General features: G+C 33.9%; 1 non-coding gene across 1 annotated transcript; it reads left to right on the top strand.

Annotated features, from left to right (window-relative positions):
- The first annotated feature begins 5935 nt into the window (after positions 1–5935).
- TRNAP-GGG (transfer RNA proline (anticodon GGG)) lies at positions 5936–6007 on the top strand. Its single transcript has one exon. It is a non-coding gene; the product is annotated as a tRNA-Pro (tRNA).
- The last annotated feature ends 2696 nt before the right edge of the window (positions 6008–8703 follow it).

The following is an 8703-nucleotide window of genomic DNA, read 5'->3' as shown; positions in this document are numbered from 1 at the left end:
TGATCTGGCAGATTTATACTACAAAGACAAATTTATTTGCTTTAAAATTGCTATTTCTCGCAATAACCAACCTGTCAAAATATCGTCTGATATTAAATAAAGCTGATGCGTACAACACATGACATCCTTATAACAAATATTAAATTATGCGCATTTTTTTCCTCATTTCATTTGAATGCTCATTTCATTCATGGCTGAACACTGGTAGTTCGATCCGAGTTTCGAATCCCTCGAACGGGCTGGCTGCATGAGCGTTTTCGTGATTTTTCCCATGTGTAACGTGTATAAGAGGCCAGTTTTTCTTAGAAAGTCCTCCATGAAGGCATTCCTCCCCTTAGGCAGATAGCCGTCGAGGCTTTGCCATAATCACACACCACACACGAACCCGCATTTCATTTAAACTTATTTCCTCGAATTTCATTAGAGAAATATTTCATTTTTCATTAGAGAAATTTCTCATTCAATTCAAGCAGTTCTCACTTCACGACAAGGGAAAAATGCATGAAACCTTCAAATAACGTTTTTAAAATTTGATAAATATTGAAGAACATAAAACTCCAAATACAGTTAAAACAATTAAATTTTTTTACAATTAAAATTAGATTTTCTACGCAAAAATAAGGCCAGGGGGCAAGAAGGAAGATTTTTTGGTGTACGAAACAAAGTTCCGTTCTGGTCCCACTGAAGGTGCAAAAAAAATGAAATCACTATTCTGCTAAGTTTCAAATGTAAACAGATTTGGCTGCCATGGTAAAAGAATTAGGCTTAGTCGCACTTTAACAAGTTTTAAATTGTTGATAATTCTACAAATATGACATGAAGATTAACTAAAGGCATAAAACAACATAATTCAATCATTTTTAAGAGAAAATACACAATTTACAAACATATAAGAATAAAAAAAGACTGAGCTCATTGAGCCTAGTAACAGAGTGGGTATATATATGCATTTATATACCTTTTGGTGCTGTCGATTGCAACCAAAACGGGAGGTGCATAACAACATGTTAAAGCAGTCTTTTTAAAAAATTTCAAAGTTCTGAGGCTGCTCGTTTTTAACATACATATGTAGCTACATACGCACTTACCTACAGATGTCACGAAAAAAAATTCTTCTGTGCCTGTTTTACAAGAGTTTTATAATTCGTTCGGGAAGAAAAGAGTCCTTTATTCTGTCCTTACGTATATAAGGAAGAAAAAACATCGTTAAATTGTATTCCGTAACGGTCAAAATGGATATTTTCGTTGAAATATGGTACCTGGAATTTTTCGTGATTAGAATACTTCCTTTACTTTGTACCAGGAAGTAAAAAGATTAACATGTAAGAACGAATACTAAAAAAAGTCTGATAATAATGTTAGATAATATTGATTTGTAATCTCTGAAAACCTAAATGATACGAATTAGAAGCAGAAATGATTGCATCATCTAAATTTGCCTATATTATTAGCTCGATTTACTTTTGTAAAATCCACCCAAGGAAAGCATCGCATTTTATTTCTAAGAACTTCTTCAGACACATACTTTGTCTTAAGTTAGAGTTACAATGCGTAATCTAGAGAAAAATCCTTTAATTAAGAAAAATAATTGGGTTTTTGAGAGTTCGGAAAAACTTATGAGAGACAGAGGAAGATAACACAAATGAAGTAAAGAATTCTTTTACTAATGAAGAAAAATTTATTTAGTAAAGACATGAAAGAATATCTAAAATCAATATAATATATAATAATGTATAAATTAATTATATGCAACATAATTAGAGAAAAGAAAGCTTGGCAGTCGTCTTGAGAAAAGGAACCTCGTAGCTAAAATTAATTAACTAATTTTTTTTTAAAATTTAAGTAGCTATTTAAGCTTTAGGAAAATACTCTGAACATAAAACTCGTGATTTATGGAGAGTTATTTTGAACAGTAAATTCCGCAAATCATGTTATATTTCAGACGACTGTTGCATTCACACAAGAAACTACAAATTCTTTTATAGAAATTACGGTGACTTTTACAGTATTGAAAATACAGTGGATGGACAAAAATATGGAAAAACCTTGTGAAATGCATGTTTGAAAAGAAAGATTGATTTTAATGAAATATGTAGGTGGCGCTGGCGTTTTTGACTACTGACGCCACCTATACAACTTCGTAAATGTGCTAAACAGTTCAGTTGTTGTCGGAGTACTGTTATGTGAGGTTGTCATTGCATTATGTCAAAGTCAACAGACTTCGAACGTGGGCAAATTGTTGGAGCACGTATGGTAGGTGCTTCCGTAAGCAAGGTAGCCGAGGTGTTTACTGTTTCAAGAGGTACTGTATCGAAGATTTATTCTGCATATTTGAAAAGCGGAAAAAACATCATCTGCTAAATCACAGCGCGGACGAAAGTGTGTCCTGAGTGATCGTGACAGACGATCATTAAGGGCAATTGTGACGAAAAATAAGAAGACCACAGCTGCAAAAGTTACTGCTGAAATGAATGTTGTGTTACCGAACCCTGTGAGTACCAAAACAATTAGAAGGGAGCTTCATAAACAGGGAATTGCTGGCCGTGCTGCAATTGAGAAGCCACAAATCAGTGATGCTAATGCCCGTAACAGGGAAAGGTGTTTAAGTCATAAAGCCTGGACTATAGAGCAATGGAAGCGAGTAATATGGTCTGACGAGTCTTCTTTCACATTGTTTCCCACTTCTGGCCGAGTTTACATCTGGAGAACGCCATCTCAAGCCCATAATACAGACTGCTTGTTGCCAAGAGTGAAACATGGCGGGGGTTCTGTTATGGTTTGGGCAGCCATATCGTGGTTCTCTGCTAACCCCATGATAACTGTGTCAGGGCAGATGACTACCAAGACTTATGTGAACATTTTGGCGGATCAAGTTCATCCCATGGTACAAACGTTGTTTCCCGATGGTGTCTTCCAAGACGACAAAGCCCCTGTTCACACAACTCACATTGTCCAGGACTGGTTTTCTTAGCACGAGGATGAGTTGTCTCATCTACCCTGGCCAACACAGTCACCAGACCTGAATATTATCGAACCTTTGTGGTCTACATTCGAACGGAAAGGGCATTCTCGGTATCCACCGCCAGCATCGTTATCTGAACTTGCCACAGTTTTGCAGGAAGAATGGTATAATATTCCCTTGGCAAACATACAGGAACTGTATTTATCCATTCCGAGAAGACTGCAAGCTGTTTTGGATGCCAACGGGTTTCCTACACCATATTAAGCAAAGAAACATTTTTTTTAAAGGTGTTTCCATATTTTTGTCCAACCCCTGTAGGTGTTTATTAACTTAGCTTTCTGATGTCACCTCATTTGTAAGGACATTGAGCTAAGAGAGAAAGTATTACCTAACATAATACGTGCATTATAATGAAAAAAAAAATAGTAAAAATATAATATATACCTCACATGCCTTCCTTGCACATTATATTAAATTATACGCATTTTTTGCTGCATTTCATTTAAATTGATTTCCTCGAATTTCATTAAAGGTATATTTCTATTTGAATTAATTCAGTTCCAACTTCGCCACAAAGCAAAAATACATAAAACCTCAAACTATTTTTATTAAAAATTTACAGATATAGAAAAATTTAAAACACCAAATACTGTTAAAACAAATTTTATAATTCAAAGTAGAGTTTCTTCTTCTTTCTAAAACAAGCAATTCGACCAGCGAGCAAGAAGACAAATTTTTCTTTCACTTTTGGTCTGAAAGACACTGAAGGCGTAGAAAGTGATTTAATTTGTTGTCGACGCTATGCTGAGTCAAAATATGAGATAATTTAATAACTTAAATGATAATTCCAGATTGGATAAAGAATGATTTAATTTGCGATAATAAAGAAGACGTTATCTTTGTTCTTGCAAGTCTAGATTGGTAAAAAATCCACTATTCTGCTAAGTTTCAAATGTAAAAATATATAGCTGCTATGGTAAAAAAATTAGGCTTAGACGCACTTAATCAACCTTTAAATTGTTAATAATTCTACAACTTTTGTATGCAGATTAACTAAATGTATAAAAATCTAAGATAAGAATAACATAATTCAATCATTTTTAAAGCAAAAATAATGAATAATTTACAACCATACAAGAATAAAATCACTGAGTCGAGTAACAGAGTGGTTATACATATATTCATATACTTTGGTGCAGCCGATTGCAACCAATATAGGAGGTACATAGTAGTTGTATATACAAAGTTTCAACGCTCTAAGGCTACTCGTTTTTGAGGTTTCCGAGATACATACAAACATACGTATGACGCCACGAAAGAAAATCTCTTCTGAATCGATTTTAAATCAATTTTGTAATTCCCTTGTGAAAACAAAGAGTTCTTTATTCGGTCCTTAGGTACAGATCTCTGCAAAAACATTGTTAAATTGCATTCAATGCGGTCAAAATGGATATTTTCGTTGAAATATGGTACCCAGAAATTTTTGTGATTACAATACTTTCTCGACTTCGTACAAGGAAGAAAATATCAGCACGCAAGAATTATTTTGAATAAATATTTTAAATTTATTAAAATAAAAATGCATGGAAAATAAAACAAAATCACAAAAATTAGAAGTATCACGAAATTAATTTTTGATGAAAGTTTAAATGTGTTGTTATGTTTATTTGAAACTCGTAATGAAAGTTAATAAAATATATTCTTTGTATTTGTTAACATTTCCTTGTTTTCAACACGAAAAATATGTTGCGCTAAAACAATAATAAAACCAATTAGTAATAAACCGTGAAAAACAGAAATAAGACGTTTAATTTTGATTTAATTAAAGAAAATGCACCAAACATTTCTTAAAAGTGTGGAGATTGAATTTATTTGGACTAATCGTTAATTTTTAGTTAAAGTTACTTACCTTTTATTCTCCTTTTAACCCACGCTTTCCTGCCAGGATGCTAATAAGTTAGTACGCGTTTATTCAAATTTACGGAGAAAGAAGTGGTACTTAGCAAAGGTTTCAGTAAGTAATTTTAGAGCGTTTTGATTATGTGGCCCTGAGTGCTTCTAGCCGTTTAGCTTTTTCCGCCGGCTTCTAAGAGCCAGAGCTTTCCTGCGCGTTTAAGTTTTCCTGTGAACCCATTAGGTTATATTAAATAAATTTTACTTTAAGTTCAAAATTACTTGTTTTAAGTTAATCCTCACTTCAAGGCCAAGTGTCTTCAAGTCTGTGCAGTTATATGTGATTGACTAAATGGTAATTTACCCTCCTTTTTCTTTCCCCCATTTTTTTCTCTATAAAGCATGAGGATAATTCCTCTATTTTTCTACAGCTCGTTAGTTTGCGATACCAAAGAATACGAGAGGCTATAAAACGTAAGAAGAAAACGTAACATGTGGATAGTACACAAGGTTTTCTTTATTCAAACTTAAATTATTGATATAATTTCTAAGATTATATAAAATTTTTCCTTTCAGTAATTTTTTTTATACTCATAAGAGTGAGATAGAAGATACTGTGATAAATGAATGAGTAGATTACGGAAAAAAAAGCAATGCAAATTACTTCTCTTTTAATGATTCTAAAAGGTAAATTTGTGATCGACTGCTGTGAGTTAGTTGCTGCATTGCAATAGATGACTCTAACAACTCTAGCAAGCTAGGTAAAGAGAAGAATTGTAAGCGTCATTTAAAAAAAAAAAAAATAACTATGCATGTTGTTAATGAAGTTTGACGGACTTTGAAAAACATTAAAATTTAAGAAATTATTTCTGCGAAGAACAATTAGTATATTCTGTTAAAATTTTGAATGCTGGAAGTCCGACCAAACGAAGATCTTGTTGTTGTTGACTAACGGTCACTTGTCTGCTCTATAGTCAGTCCAAGCCCGTGAAATTTCTAGTGGTAAGAAGCGTAAGTTACGCCTATTGTTGGCAATAGCCTTGAACACCTTATAAGGTATTTCTTCCATTTCCCTAGCGTGCCTTCGTGGTGTAACGGTAGCACGCTGGGCCGGGATTCCAGAGATCCGTGGTTCGATTCCCGGCGAAGGCGGTTGCATATTTTTTATCTTTTCTGCCCCCAATTAACCTAATGTCTCTACAAACTTACAGGTGAGAGAGCAGCTCAGGTACCCTAGAGAACCCTAGAGCACCCTGGGAGGCACCAGGTCTCCCACTTCTCTTCCCTACCATCAATCTCTCAAGAGGCCTTTTTGCCTCGCCGTGTATTTAGAGCTTCCCATTGCTGCACGGACTCTATGCATTTACAAACATCCTCTGGGGTTCGAACCCGAGCTCTTCGGCACGGCTGTCAGCGACGTTGTGCGGCAAATGAAGACCTACTCTGCTATTTGAAAATATTGAGTTGCTGGAGTTGCATTTGTTTTGCTAGTATGAATTTCTTATGGAACTTTTCTTTTCAGAGTACTATTTGCTATTAACGATTTAAATTTGAGAAAACAAATTCTATTCGTTAGATCACGAAGAATGTCACATTTACCCATTTGGGCGAATGCCATTGCTGCGTTTATTATCCTAAATTCAGTGATGCAATTATATGTGAACAAAAAATGCTATAAATCAACCCTTTGTCTGCCATTAATAAAGATAATCAACACTTTTAGGAGAATGATAATAGATAAAGATGAGTAGACACAGTGAAGTACCAATTAACAAAGTTAATGATGTTCATATTGTATTGGTGGACATTTAGAGAAATGGAAAACTGCCAGATCAGAGCGTAATTTGATTTGAAGAAGACTAGAAACCATCAGTGAAGAATTTCATGAAACAAAACATAAAAGAAGAACAATTTGGGGTTAGAAAAATGAAAAAATTTAATAAGAAACTTTCAGATTTTGTATGAAAAGAGAAAGAAAGGAATAAAATATTTCAGCCAAGAGCAGAAGAAAAAGTGTTTTGATATAAATTAACTGTTAAGCACATAAAAGCTAATTAATCGGATATAGTAATACATAGCATAATGTTTAATAAAATATGAATAAAATATTACAAACAAAATCCAGCTACCAATCTATCGAAACCCGTTCGTTGTTTACTTTATTTTTGATGCTAATGGCATTTTAAACAGCATAAACAACTAAAATACTGGTAATTTATAAATAACAATGATACTGAATTTTTAGAGCCGCTGCTTATATAAATAATTAATTGCTTCCAATAAAACTATCAAAACTGTTCGCTAGTAGCCCAGTCAACAGGTCGTTGAAAACTTGTAGATATACTTGTGTCCAACAGGCTGGCTTATTAGCATTTTCGGAGCTTTTCCCTTGTGTAATGTAAATATGAACAGCTAACTCTCAAAAAGTTCCTCTGTGAAGACATCTCTTCTCTTAGATATCTGCAATGTGATTTACTATAACCACAAAAAACGGAATATAACAAAATATTACTATGAAGCATACCATCTTATATTTATACATATATGAAACAAGTACATTAGTGTTTGAAAAACACATTCAAAACTCAAGTGTTTGGAAATTGAGATTTTTGAAAAAGTGATTTCCGGTTGCTTTATTTTATTTTTTTATTTTTCATGCGGCATGCAAGTGCATGAGGACTTCAGTATTTGATTTATAGATATATGTGATGTACCAGCTTTATCGTAGCTTAAATTAACAGACGATAAGTTTTAAAATAAGCAGGATCCATTTATTATTATTCAGGAGAAATAGCAGTTACAAAATCAGATATCCGGAGTAAGTAAAAAGAATTACTAATAACTTTTTGTATGAAGTTTATTGCATCGTGACATTTAAGAAAAAAGCCCCCGATATTCCTTTGCGAGTCCTTTTATAGCCTCTGGAAAGGCGGAGCTTCCAAGAATGACGTCACCCTCGTCAGCCAATCCAGTTCGCTTTAAATATTTCCAGAAGATTCTATAACTGTACGTGTAGAAACGGCGGGAAAAACAACTTGACTACGGGGCTATGGATTTAATTCCACGTGCTTTCAAATAAGAGAACGTCGCCATTAAAAATGAAAAGAACATACAGTTAGAATTTTAAGTGTATTCTTGACTATAGAATTTTATTATTACATCTCGTATATATACATATATATGTAATAAAACTGCGGGTCGATGACACGACATGAAAGACTTAATTATGAATGCTGCGAAAACTTGCATTATAATTTTCACTGAAATAGGACTTTTCCCATGATTCACTGCGAACATAGAATAACAAGCTTGTGCAGTTTCTTCATACTTAGAGCTGGCCTAAAAATGTAATGGTAGCACAATTTTGGATGCACTAATGTAGAAACATAGAAATACTGATGGCGTAGATACTTGATGCTTAGAGCGTCCGTCCATTTTTAAAAAGAAGCAGTCGAGCCAGATTAAATTGCATATTTATTCATATTCACCTTTTGTGGCCCCAATTCACTTGGCACTCCAATTGTGCCTATTTCCAGAACAGGTTTCATACTATAGCAATAGAAGCAAACATAGAAGATAGCAGAAACGTCTTAACAGGATGAAAGCGTAAGCGATAAGAGTGAGAATGTCGCAGTACTTCAGAGGAAGAAAGGAGGGAATAAAAAAAGTTTCAGTTTTTACAATTTGGTGATTGGTCAAAAGGCATCTACATTATGCGTTACGTAAGATAGCATGATTAATTTGAATGACGCAGTTTAGACTTACAGCGCTATTTTAAGGACGGAGAAATGAAGTTCGCAAATGAAATAAAAAACAAAAGAGGTTATAGTGAATTAAAATGAGAAGTT

This window comes from Stegodyphus dumicola, chromosome 1, assembly GCF_044657685.1.
Source record: "Stegodyphus dumicola isolate Sdum_Otavi_A_Nest chromosome 1, ASM4465768v1".
In the NCBI taxonomy this organism is placed as follows: domain Eukaryota; kingdom Metazoa; phylum Arthropoda; class Arachnida; order Araneae; family Eresidae; genus Stegodyphus; species Stegodyphus dumicola.
The sequence above is the reverse complement of the archived record's forward strand: the minus strand, read 5'-3'. Positions and strand labels throughout refer to the sequence as shown.